The sequence below is a fragment of the Columba livia genome, chromosome 9 (assembly GCF_036013475.1).
Source record: "Columba livia isolate bColLiv1 breed racing homer chromosome 9, bColLiv1.pat.W.v2, whole genome shotgun sequence".
In the NCBI taxonomy this organism is placed as follows: Eukaryota; Metazoa; Chordata; class Aves; order Columbiformes; family Columbidae; genus Columba; species Columba livia.
Genome location: NC_088610.1, coordinates 23,501,394 through 23,515,506, shown reverse-complemented (window position 1 = coordinate 23,515,506; position 14,113 = coordinate 23,501,394). Strand labels below are relative to the sequence as shown.

Below are 14,113 nucleotides of genomic sequence, written 5' to 3'. Positions count from 1 at the left end.
GTTGTTCAGGTCATGGTCAATATTTCTTCTTTCTTTCAGCAATAAATCCTCTTGCCTTCATGCAATATAGAGTTTGGTAAAGCATTCACAGGTCAAGATCCTTTTCAGCTCCAAGTATGTTGAGAACACTTTACAAATTCAACTTGCTACCTTCAAAACCCTGCCAGGCAGCCTTTAAGCCAGCCCTACCAACAAAGCTGATTCCTGTTAGTAAACACAATTTCTGTAATGGGTAAGAAGTCACTGGTACAGAACTTGTCATTGCCATTTTCCAAGCTGCTTCTCTACAAGTTCTCTTTTTTTTTTTCCCGTATATATACACACACTGCAGTCATACAACCAACTCTGAACAAGCTCCCTCGGGTACTAGTGCAGAACTCCAGGATGGCTGCTTTGCCTCACTTCCAAGGTCCTTCCTGTTACAAGTCCTATACAGTCAGAGAAAGCTGTTCATAGACCTTGTTGCTAAATTACAGCAGCATTAACATGCCCACTTTAACCTAAGGACACGTGTTATGTTCAAGCTCTTCCTACACAAAACTATTCAGATTAAATCTGAATCAAGACAACACAGGAGGTAAGGACAGCACGCAAGTTGGCCCACATGGTTAAGTACAACCATGTCAAATCTCCTTTGCTAACATAGTGTCTTCATTGACCAGACTGCATGAAATGAAAAGTAGCCAGAGTAATCATCATTATTTGTTGCTCATACTTGGCAATACAATAAAGAGCTACTGTTTATATTTGAGAAGTCATGGAAGCCCAGCTCACCTTCAAATGTAAACACTACACCTTAACTGCAGTCATCCTTTAAATACCTGCAAACAACAGTTGCCATGATCTTTGCTTCCCAAGTACTTGTCAAGTTAAGAGCTGACTAGCACAAAATCTCAAGCCATTTAAGACACTAAGAGCAGTTTCAAAATAGTACCAGAACTACTGATTTAGGATACACCATGTGCTCAATGCTTCAGTGCAGGTAGCTTAGCTCAGATGCTACTAGCAGAGCACCCTCTTCAAGCTTACCTGAGTCCGTATCACTTCCTCCAGTACATAAGGGGTTAGGAAGGCACAGGAAAACAGACTTTCACTGTAAAGGTGCTACCCCAAAGTATATATTTAACATCAGGATAAGGAGCATCTGACAGGCTCTGCTGGCCTCAGAAAAGTGAGGATGGATAATATCTCTCTTGCCTATTTTTGCATCCTGTGCACCCATTCCTCAGTACTTTTTCATATCAATGGGAAAGGCTGAAGGAATATTAACATAATAAGGCTCTGATTTTCAGTCTGGCTTTTCCTGGATAAAAAACCAAAATGGTGCATATGGTAAAGTAGAAGCAGCAAGGCTGAATATGCAGCTCTGTCAGGAAAAGTAAAAAACTCCAGCTCGACTCAAGACAGCGCGTTTTCCTTTAACTCAAACACGCAGTTTCCACCTACTACAGATCAACATTTATGAATCTTCTACATTATTTCTATTAGCTTGCCCAAATTTTAGCCCTCTAGCTATTTTTTTTTCAGTATGAATGCTGGAAACAACAGGAGTTCACACAGGTATTTCTTTCACTTTTCACAGACTCCATTAGCCTGGTTTCTAACAGTCTTCATCATTCTAAAAATAGTCTTGCCACAGGTCAACTCTATCAATTTATTAGGATTATCTTCTCATGTCCCATACTCCTTTCCTTTCACTCCTCCAGAATAAGAAATGACACCTTCCCCAGAAAATCTCCCAGGTTCAGAGATTTGTTTAATTCACACATAAGACAAGCAGCTACACAACCCATTTGATATCCTGTGCTAACACAATGTTTTGCTTCAGCTTTCAGGACTGGGAAAGGACAGAGAGGCTCTAGGCAAATGCAATAGCAACAACCCCATGTTACAGGTGGACTTGTCATTGCATGACACCTCAGACCACACAAATAGAGTATTCTTTCTCCTCCCAGCTGATACAAAGCATGTGCATCAGCAAAGCATCCAGCTGTGACCTCTTTCACCCTAAGATGTCCTCATCAAAGACACAGGCATTCAGTACACGTGGTCACAGGGGAGTGACTACTGGAACCATAATCATGATCTTACAGGTAATATCTAGATTTAGAAAAGATTGTCTCCTGTTAAGATATGGGCTACATGACTATTTCAAACAGTCCGTAATCTCCTGTAATGCATAAGGTACATAACACCTTCCTCCCTTGAACAGCCATCTGAAAACAGGAGTGACTACACCTAAGACAACATTGGTATTCACTCTAGCAGCTCTCTTGATGGTAACTTTCACAAAATATAACAACATCAAAGAACGATTATTTTAGAGCCTTTTTCATTTGAATAAAGGTAGTTTCCCCTTTGAATAAATAAAAGAGAATTAGGAACTAGGCAAGAGAAATCCAACTACATTGTTTAGTACAACAGCAACTCAACCATGTAGTTAATAGCATGCTACCAACTTAGAACAGCACACAATTTTGAACAGTGCGGTCATCTCCGGTACTTAGAACAGGGCTGCCAGCAAATCTAGCTGAAAGCTTGCTTTTACATAATTATTTCACTGAATGACAAACCCAAAATCTCCTATTGGATTTAATGTGATCAGCCAGTTAATAGCAATAACAAAGGCAAGAGGTCATTTCAATTGAACTCATTATCTAGCCACTGCCAGTCACCTCTTCCTAAAGGGTCTACACCTGCTCCTGGCAAGAAGTTTAAGTATTAAGTGCAGTACAGAAGCCTGGAGCCAGGTCTAAATCCCCCAAGTGACTGGGATGGCTTCTTTATTAAAACCAACTTTCAACACAGACCACTGCAGCAGGCTTGCCACAGTACAATAGTTCCTAGGAAGATACGGTTTAGTGCTTATCCAGCTGGCCACTGGGCAGTCTGTTACATGTGGATTTACTTGCCATTCCTATGGGCTAGCAAACCAAACAGGTCTGAGCAGCAGCTAGGTTCCACTTCCAGCTGTGCCTCACTAAAACAGAATCCAAAGCCAGGCTTTTTATTTAATCACCTTCCTAGAAGACTTCTCCCAGTGATTTATTACATTTGTAATACACATAATAAAATACATGGGTTTATATTTTTGCTTCGTACATTTAATACAGTATCAGAAAAAACGGTAACCCCAGCACAACAGTAGGATCTTTTTAACTGCATTCACTAAATAACCAATTTATCAACATAATATTGAACTAGTTACAAAACATTCCTTCTCCTCACCTGAGCTTGCCCCTATGTAGATAGCCTGTTTCAGGTTGGACAGAGTCCTCTCAAATCCTATTAACTCATAGTATCAAGGAACTTGCTCTACTGTGGGGCACAAACATGTCTACTAAATTATCAACATCAAGTTCCTAATCAACCAATTACCCTTTCCTGGTCAGTACTTCACATGCCTGATACCTAGAAAATCATTATGCTCATGTGCCTTAATAACTTTTGTGTCCTCTCAAAAGACATACCAAGCACTGCAGAAACTTGCAGAAAGCAAGTGTTGACTCCTCCTTGCTGCCATCAGCTTAGCACACTTTGCTTCTGACACTGGATGTGATTCATTGGCTTGTGCTTTATTTAAAACACACAGGATTTCAGATTGTCTGTATATAGGGCATACCACATGAGCTTTTAAAATTGAGTGTAAACACAGATAACAAATACAGATGCCCAAGATAAACCATTGTGAAGCTGCAAACCATTTGCTTGTACTTAGTCAATGGGTAATGTGGGGCAGCATCTCTACAGAACACATTCCCAATTATTGTGACAGTCTCACAGTCAAGCCTTTACAGAGGCCCAGCTGACCAGGCAGTAGCTGTTAGAGATCTGTTACCTAATGCTACATGAGATACTATTTCCAGATTACAGGAGCAGCCATTCCTGATGTGGGTAACTATGAAATTCCCACTTAATGCATGTTAATTGGATTATTATTTTAAAGACATGCTCACTGCCCCTACATTAATAACAAATGAGTTCTCTCTAATTATTATTAGAGTAACTCCCATACAAATTAATGATTAGGCCATTAAGACTAGGCAGCTGAATTGCCATTAATGCTCACATTTGAGTGAATTAGCTAATAAAGTGACATTATATAATAAAAGGAAATTCCCTTATGCATTACTGAATTCCTTCACTCATACCAAAAGCATACAACAAATGTCTGTTAAGCACTTCTTCCTTTTATTAAGTATTAAGCTGAAATTACTCATTATAAACTGGAAAAAATGACTACAAAAAGCTGCATTTTTAAGATTTGTCTATTTGTAGGTAGTGCTAAAGTGCAATTTTTAAACCAATGCTGAAATAGCATAACGTAACATAGTCACAGACTTAATATAATCAGAATAACTTGGTGTTTTAGAAATAATTCTACATACAACAGTACCAAATAATAGATCTTATGTGATAGCCATTGCAGGATTTTCTATATGTCTAGGAGTACTAAATCAATACAAACTACATTTTTTCAAAGGGATGCAACTTAATCACCATTAACAGTATGTTAAGATTATACCACTGCACATTTACTAATAAATTTGCATAAATGCATTATAACCAAGGTAGAAAACCTCTTCATTGCTAATCAGCACACACACTGACACAGCTGGTAGTCACACATTCTGCAGTCATTCAATAACTTTAAAAAAGCCCAAAACATAGTGTATAGGATCATTTCATATAGCTCACAGCTCTAAGTCTGGCCCTGAGGTTCCTCTTATCTGCTTTGGACTGAGCTTTCCTAGTCTCCTAAGCATGGACATTTTAAAATGTAACACACTGATAGAAACTGGAAGCCCCTTTCCTGTGCCACTCCCACCTTCAACTTATTTCTTTCCAGTCTCAGTTTTAGATCATGATTAGTGTATCCCAAATAGAGTTTCAAACATTATCTTCCTGAGCAAACCCCATTACCTTTGCATTTCTACATTATGAAAACTAGAAATTGCCAGAAATATGCAGTTGCTCTGCAGAAACCAAGATCCATTAATTTTCCAGGCAGAATACCCATGAACTAGAACATATAAAAGATACATAGCTCTGGATATGATTACTATGCGCTTCAGTCCAGAGGGAGTAAAATTCCCCTAACACTAATTTAAGTGATCATACTGCTCAGCGTAGCAAAACTACATCATTTGATATTAATAGCCTTAACACTGATACTAAAATCACCTAAATAATATAATTGAAAATGTTCAATAGCTCTTTCAAGAATGAAGAATAGCAATGGTCAACATTTTCTACTGCTTTTTGAAAACATATGTCTATACACAGATTACCTAGTAAAGCAACTTCAGTTTAGCACACTATTCATATACACATGTAACTGTAGCCAAATGCATAAATCAGTGAACTATATGCATGGTTTATTAGATCTAGTATGCTCAGCAGTTTGCAAGACCAAGAATTAACTGTGTAGACTGTTTTCCTAACTAGTCATCACAGCAGTAGAACAATAGATGTGTTTTACATACTTCAAGTGGGTACAAGAAAAGCAGAAAAAAACCCACACAATATTAAATGGAAAAATGAAAGTGCTCTTATGTAAGTGATACACTGGAACACACTCAAATTATGCAGATACAACTGTAGTTTCTTCCATTTACTTACCTGTTTAATAAAGGCACATCAGAAAACTGTCCAGCCTACCTGACATCCTCAAGGAGCTTATATTAGTGCTAAAGAAAGACATTCTTGTTACTGGTTTGGTTACAACTACTACTTTAAGATTTTTGTTTCTTCTCTTTTCCTGGCTGAAATACAAGTTCCATACCTTTTATCCACGCACCTACTGCAGTGTCTTCTATTATTCTTCACAGTCTGAGCAATGCAAGCTTGGGAAAACCCGTTCAAGTACAACCTAAACACTCAAATCTGCAAAAAAGTGAAAACAACAGCAGCACTTAACTACTGTAACTTCTTTTCTCAATATAGAAGAAAACAACAATCACCTCTACACTAAGTGAGTGGTTCACGTTGCTGGGTGTAAAACATTTTACTGCTTTGCTACCGTAGGAAAGCATCAATTACCATTTGAAAAGCACCAGACATTACAGAATCACAGAATGGTTGGGGTTGGAGAGGAATTCAGGATATCATTTAGTGCAACCCAGCTAGTAAAGCACCATTACCTAGGAGTAGCTCTAGTGCTTCACCTAGAAGTAGCTCCAATGCTTCAGCCACAGCTCCTTGTTATTCTATCTAAAATAATAAAGCTTACAGTACAATAAATATGAACTATTCAGCCCTCCCCTATCACCCAAAAAGCCAAATGTCAGCATTTTGCCCCAGCACAGTCCATACTGAACCACTGACTACAGGACACCCACTTGTGCTCTGCTCTCTCTCGAGAAGTTTCCAGGGGTAATTTCACAGAGGACACGAGGCACCTGATATTGCTTCAGTACCTTAGCCTCCCTACCACACCAACATTAAAGGTATAAAACAGAGTTTTTAGTTTCACAGCTGTAGCTGATGTGAAGCCCCTCAGGGAGCAGCATCCCTGTAGCACTCAACTCAATTAGGGCAGCACAACAAAGCCCCGCAAACGGGCCAAACAATGAGCCCCAGGAGAACCCCGCACACCACAAAACTCCCGGAACTTTACCTCACTGACGAAAACAGTGCCAGACAAAGAGAAGGGGATGTAACAAACAGCCGGTACCGGCGTCAAGCGCGAGCGCGTGGCGAGCTCCACAAGCGCCGCGAGCGCAGCATCACACAATAGGTAAACAAGGGAGCAGCCGCGTGCGCAAATTAGGGCGCGCGGCGGCACCGCCCCCTGCCGATGCGCGCGCTGAAAGCGGGCGAAGGGGCATGCGCCTAGATCTTAGGGGTTGTAGTGGCGGGAGATGAGTGGGCGCGAGGTCACCGTGAGGTGACCGCGGTGTAGAGGCTTCCCGCTTTCCCAAAAACTAGGGAAATACGGTTGTCCCCAGGGCCGTGTGTGTTGCCGTGGACTCTCAGTGACAATACAGTCCTATGGAGGAGCGCTGGGGCCACGTTGGAGCCGTGCCTCGAAGGTAACAGGGCGTGCTTACTCATGAACTGCTGCTTGAAGCTCTTGAGTTTGTTCTTGCTCTCTAACTAATAATAGCGAATAAAAGTTAGAGTCAGCAAAAGCTTATTTTTTTATGGACGTCTTTCATATTCTTTTTTATATAAATAGATAGCACTGAGCTTTTGCTTATTCCTTAAATGGGGAATGGAAGAGGTTCTCTGGAAAATACTGACTTCATACTGGTGGCCACTTTGTTCTGCAGCAAATGGTCCAGGACTGCAGAGCTGGGGGCTACTGTCAGGCTTCAAAATTGCATTGTTTGTGGAGCTCGCGTCTGGTCTTGTGTAGGTTTTGTCAGAATGTGCAACTGTCCTCTACAGACAGTGGGGAAATCCTGCTGGGAAGAAGAGGGTGGGGAGTTGGAAAGGGTTCAAAGCAATTCTTCTTTGGAAGACTTTTTCAACCCATTGAAAAAGAAACATGAGAAGATCATTTTATCGTACTAAAACTTGAAATCTAAATTAGTACTAAGAGCTGGATGAGCTGAAGATCTTTATTTTAGCATTCCTTCTTTAATAAAGGCTTGTGCTTAGTATGCTGGTTACTTTGGTGTAAATTGTTAATTTTCTTCCCACCCTCTCCCAATCAAAGGAAACATCCAGACATAGGACAGCTGAGGAAATAGAGTTACTGCAAGTCAAGACTAGTTAGGTCCCTACTACTATAACCTGAATGGCTCACTGCAACTACAACTTTGCAGGATTTTTGTGGCTGACTTGATATAAAAATCTCATAATTTGATGGTGTCTCTGTATCTGTTGTTGGACTATGATGCTTCATGTACAAGTAAAAGAAATAAAAATCAAAAACCCCTCAATGAGGAAGAAAAGCATAAGACTCCAGAGAGTAAAAAGCAGTGTGTTCTTTGCAGAATAATAAATGTATTTTATTTTGCATTTTTGGAAGCTTGTGTGGCAGGGGAAGATAAGGGATTCTATGGGGAGAACTAAAGGGGTGTATGCATCACCCGAAATGTTTCATCAAAGCTGTGGAAGGGAGAGCAGAAGGCTTTATGCGGTGTTTCTACTAACAGGCAGTTTCATCTGCCCTGATGTTACCTTTCCCAAAGCTAAGACTTCCTACTATTTTGATGATGAATGAAGCTAAAGCAGTTTTGATGATGATGAAGCTAAAGCAGTTTTCCTATTGTCCTTGTCAATTTTATAAAAAGCAAGAGATGGTTCTTGGATTGAATTAGAGTCTGCATATTCTGTTTCAGGGCCTGTCCCTGTTCTTGGAAACCTTTTGCTGAATACTTAGTGCATATTGACATGTGTGCCAGCCTGAGAGGCCTGGGCAGTTTGACCACCATGGCCTAATGGTGACTTTCCATAATGGATTTGTGGGAAAGGATTCAAGCACAGCATTCCAGTCTGGGAAACTTGTCTTGAAGACTGGCAAAGTTGCTAGTAGTTGACAATCGAGGCGATTTGTTTGAACTTCTGTCGAAATTAAATGAGCTTCACAGTCAAATGAGTATCTGTGGCAAGAAAGAGAAGCTCATGCTGAAGTGACTTTGAGGGTGGGTGCTACTTTCTCTAGGCTTTGACATTTATTCACAGGAATGTTGGCCAAATTTTAAGTCTTCTAATAGAGATGATTTTGAATTTGGGATGTGATAGAGTTAGGTTCACTGCTACCAGCCTGAATACAGTAAAACACCTTATATATTTTCTTAATTGCTCATTAAATATTGGGCTATGATGTTTGTCCTCAGTATAAGTAAGCTGTGATTTGGCTGGCACCTCTATATGCAAGTAGGGTATAAGTATTAGTAAACTCTATTTCTTGACTTTAAATAAATGTGAAAAGTTGGCATATTAAAGGATGCCAAAATTGAAAATTAGGGGATTGTGGTTTTTTTTTAACTTCAGAGTAGGACATGAAATATTAGCCTGCTTCCCTCCAAGAGCTGCACTGAAGTCTAGTTTCCTCTTGCATCCGACCTACCTTAGTTGCTGCATTCTTTCTGGAGTTTTTGTAAGACTTATCAAAGATCAGAACCTTATAGTTGTATAAATGGTAATCCTTGCATGTCTTTGTTATATTGGCGAGAAAAGGAGATGATACTTGAGAAAGGTGTGTTCAGGATGTCCATTTGCAACAGTACTAAGTCAGTCTTTGACAAAAGAACAAGTTCTGTTAAACTGACTTGTAGTATGCAGTATTATAAAATTTGTATCTGTAGCTGAAGTGTACAAGCAAATGTCTTGTTTGAGGTAGATGTTTCTAGAACGAAAGCTTTTCTGAGAAACAAGGGAAAGCAGATTTGGGGAATAAAAGGTCAGCTGAAAAGTAGTCTGAGTGCCAGGCATGGGATATTGATTTTTGCTTATTTATGTAAAATCATTCTTAATGTGTTCTCTTCAACCACTGACAAGGCTTACTCTAATCACTGTCTGAAGAAAATGAATGGGAGGCTACCAAAAAGCTGTAATATGGAAAAGATTCTTTCTTAAGGGAATAAAAGGTTTTGATTGTGATTAAAGGTGCTTTTACTGAGTGTTCATGTAGGTGTAATTTCTAATTACTTTAATTATCTCATCAGGTTTATAAAGCTGCAGCTATTTTAATCACCTGTAGAACTTATAAAATTAATTTTAAAGATTAATTAGGAAACTTTTAGCCAGGAATATAAAGCTATCGTTCTCCTGTGGTTATTATGTACAGTTATTTTTCTGACCTTAATCTTCATTGACTCCATATGAAACACCGCACAAGCTTGTCAGATTAAGAAATCCGTTTTTTTTCAAGAAAAAAAAGCCTGTACTTTGTGGCCTTTTAAGGTCATAATGATTCAATTTTTATTTTGGTACTGTATTGCTACAGAAATTCACCTAGTGGATCCTGTCCCAAACAATTACCTTCTGGTTATATTCCCTTAAAATACTTTGGTTTGTCTAGTTTACCTTTATGTATGTTCCTGCTGTGAAGCTCACAATGAGGAGGCAGCGATTTGGTACAGACTGGCCCCTCTGGAGTTCAATTGTTCCTTGTTGTATCAGGTGCATTTTCATACTTATATTCTGGCAAGTGAGGTTTCTGGGTGTAGTTTATCAGCTTCAAGTGAAGTGTAAGGCTTCCCAAAGACTAAGTAGCCAGACATAATGACTGGGTGTAGAAGAATTTAGCTTAAAGGCTAGAGGGTAAGTCAAGTTTAGTTTCAGCAGGCTAGAGGTAGTTGAGGGATTCTGTAACCAGCAGTACAAGATGTGGGGAGGGGTGTTGAGAAGTGGGAAAACACAAGTCTGATTCTTGAAGCTCTGGAAGTTTAGCTGTAAAAGAGGTTTGATGTTGTAAAGGCCGGGAGGAACATCAAATAGGTGTTATTCTGCACAGAATTCTTTATGTACATGAAGTTCTTGTTGTGCTGATACAGTTGGATTATGCAGAGAATGTGATGTCTTTTACCTTTACAGCCAAGGCAAAGCAGTTGCATTACAGAACAACCTGAAAGTCCTGACTTAGTCTGTAGGCTGCTAGGAAAAATGTGGTTTTAGTTTTCAGTACAGGTTGCCTCTCTGCATTTTAATTTAAAGTATTATGGAACTTAAAAACCTAGAATATTGTGGTATACTTGAGCTGTTTGTGGTGTTTGGATTTAAGCCCAGATTCTGCTGCTATTTGGTCAGATTGTCAAAAAGCTAATGCCTTCAATAAAGACAGGATTGATCCTTTATATAATTGAGAATATTACATTCATACTGAAGATTTTGTAGAAGTACATGCAACATTTATTTGGATAATTTAAGAATTCATTGTGATTAATGACACTTCCATGAAGAGCAGACAATTTCATTGGTTAGAAAGGCTGCAAGAATAATTATTGGTGTTTGGCCTAAATCTGGAGAGGTCTGAGGAAGAAAAACCTGACTCCCTGTTTTAATGGAATCCATTGTGTGGCTTAAAGCTGTCAGAATCCTGATGAATTATGTTTGCAAGAAGAGTAAGTGATTCATTTCCAATCCATTACAGAATGTTATATTGATTCTAGTGCTGGCATGTAGTATCTATAAAACTTCTCAGTAGGTATGGAAATCTACATTGCAAATGAAGATTTAATAACTGTTATGCAGAAATCACAAGTGAATTAAACTGCTCATAGAAAGATTTTAAATCTCAATTGACTTATGCTTTCTCCATGGCAGGGTTCATGCTGTCTAGTACTCTAAAATACCAATTAATGTCTCCACTTTATTACAGTTAGTACATATACATTATAAATTTGCCAAATGTTTCTTAAAATGATTTGTCCTGAATATCTGTGGCTTTTGGAGGGAAAGAGATTTGAAATTACTAGATAAAACAAAAGCACACAGATATCCACACTAAGATAATGTTATCTAATGACTACAAAACTTCAAGGGAATGCTGCTCTCTGTTTTTGTAACCATGCTGATATATCTGTGGCTTTTTGAACCAGATATAACCTTACTGTTAATTTTTTGTAGAGTCCCTTTGGACTGTAGGGAAAAGATTTTGCTTTAGCAGCTATTGATCCAGAGGACCAGTTGAGTGTGAGATCTGGGGTTTTATGCTAGGGAAGGAAGCTGTGTTCACCCTTGGCTTAAAAAACCCTGCCTGATGTTTTGCAAGCACTGGTTCCATTTCATGCTCTGTCACAGACTTTCTTTGTCATTAGGAGCATCTGATCAGGTCTGTATGACATCTGTTGTGTTACAGGAAGATATTGTTAGGCAGTAAAGAGCGAGAGTAACATGGGATGAGTTCTGTGCCCAAATTTGAAATGGGCTGAAGTTTTGCTAACAATGCATCCCTCCCTTTCTAGGAGCACCATGCAACAAACTCCATTGTCTTAACCGGAAATGGAAAGATATACAGAAAGTAAATGTGGAAGTGATTGATGGAACCTAAATAGGTACTGAGTCTGTTAGAGATCCCCTGTATTATGTTAGGGAGTTATTTTCCACACCTTTATTTATTTACCCATTAAGCAGAGGTAGGACCTTTCATTGGTTTCTTATATTTCATATTTAGAGGTTAAACTTGAAGAGGTGCAGAATCTTTCTGCTAACACAGAGCTGTGGGGGTTTAATCTGAGGTATCTGCTTATGTAATATGAATGATAAACAGGGATTTTGTTGAGCCAACTTGACAATGCCAGCAGGACTGAAGGACCACTTCTAAGGTTTGCATACTAGAACTTTGTGTGCCTCTGTAAAGACACATTTTTCTATATCTATTTTAATACTAGATTAGTTTTATTCCAGTGAATATAAAACTAAGTACTATCCTGAAGCTCTGTTCTAGGAAGTGTGCATGCTACTAACAGTAATGCCAGAGGTTTCCATGTTATTTTTAAGTTAATTCCGAACAAATCCATTATTTGCCAGCTTCTCTTTCTACTCTGTCACTCTTTTACAACACAAGTCCTCTAATTGTGTGTGTTTATAGACTGAATCTTTTAGTCAATAAATGTTTTTATTGACTTGCAGGGTGTTCAATATTTGGTTAACATTAAAATGGCTAGCTTATGGGAGAGCTCTGAGAAATGACTGAGCCCTATAAAATGGACAGATAAATGTTTGCGAGCTCTGAACTGTTGACAGAAAAATAGGTTGAGAGGTTTAGTCGGCTGTGGTTTTACTCTCCTTTTGCCCCTGGTGTAAATCATAACTCTACCCTGCTCTTTTTGTCAAAAGGATAAAGATTTTCAGTTCAGTATTTTTCTGTCCTTAACTCTTTTGGAGTAAGTGAGTTTAAGTGTGACATTTTATGGTAGTTTGAGCATTATGTTGTAATGACATTAATCTGTGTGACTTAGGGAACCAATAGGTGCAGCGTGAACTCTCTCAAACAAGAATGCTCTCTAGAGACAGCAGTGATCTAGGATTTGAGCTCAGGGCAAACCACTGAAGCAACTCTTCCGCTGTGAAGCGTGAAAATACTGCTGATTCCTTCCTGTGGAGCATGGTATTTCCAGAAAACAAAAAAACAAGCTAGAATTTCTAGTGTTATGCTGATGAACTTTACAGCTTGAATCAACTGGGGTAAATGACGAGTGAACAAACAGCTTAGAAAAACATGTAGCGGATTTGGAAAATTAAATGGACAGCCATATGTAAAAAGGATTGTTGAGCTTTCTGAGCAACTTGAATGACACTTGGCTACTTTTATATTGAGGACAGCTCGTACAGAAGTTCAGATCTGTGTCAATTCTGTCTTTTTCAAGAGATTGATTGTAAGTACAGGTGAGGAAAGCAGGTACTACATTACCAGCTCACAACATCAAGAGAGCCATGTAAAAGCAACAAAGTAGAGTTGACTTTGTGACCTAGCCTGTGTCAGGATGCAAGATGCATCTTAAGCATGTGCATCTTGATAGGGTGTAAAAGAAAAGCTATAGTTGGCTCAGAAACGTGGAGCAACAGTCCCTGCTCATTGCAGGGGGGTTGGACTAGATGGCCTCTGAAGGTCCCTTCCAACCTGAACCATTCTATCATTCTATGGCAGTAAATAAGGCTTTATAAAGCCTAATTTGAAATTTGATGTAATGTCACTTTAAATTTAGGGATGCTGATTTCTTCAAATTTCACAACTAGAAGAGTATCTTAGCTGGACTTTACAAAACAGGTCAAGCTAAACATTAGAAATCATGATGTAGTGAATGCATGATTTTAATAATTTCAAGAAGATTAGTAGTTTTAATAGAGGTGCACAGCTACTGAAACAATTAGGTGAACAAAAATGGAAGGTGCATTATTCAAAATTCAGCAGTACTGCAAACCAATGTTGCATCAGTGTTGATACTGGCTTATATTACAAATTTTATGAAATTTAAATTAATTTTCCCAAACTTTTTTAGTCATCAAACAAACAAAACAACAAAAACACACACACACATACAAAAACACAAACAAACAAAAAAAACACAAACCCCACAACCAAAAAACACTAGTGCTCTGAACTGTAAAGTGGTAACAAGGGTATTTGTGGCCAGGTTACGTCATTTAGCTTCCTTGATGTGCAGAGATTGAACGCAGTCAGAGACAGCAATTGTGAATAAAGCATGGGCATGTA

General features: G+C 38.8%; 1 long non-coding RNA gene across 1 annotated transcript in view; it reads right to left on the bottom strand.

Annotated features, from left to right (window-relative positions):
- Positions 1 to 6,754, bottom strand: part of LOC110364063 (uncharacterized) — a 146,338-nt gene extending 139,584 nt beyond the window's left edge. The window contains exons 1-2 of the long non-coding RNA XR_010474767.1: positions 6,620 to 6,754; positions 5,786 to 5,886 (exon numbers count right to left, since the gene is read on the bottom strand). This is a non-coding gene — a long non-coding RNA (uncharacterized LOC110364063). The remainder of the gene's footprint in view (positions 1 to 5,785; positions 5,887 to 6,619) is intronic.
- Between the last annotated feature and the right edge of the window lie 7,359 nt (positions 6,755 to 14,113).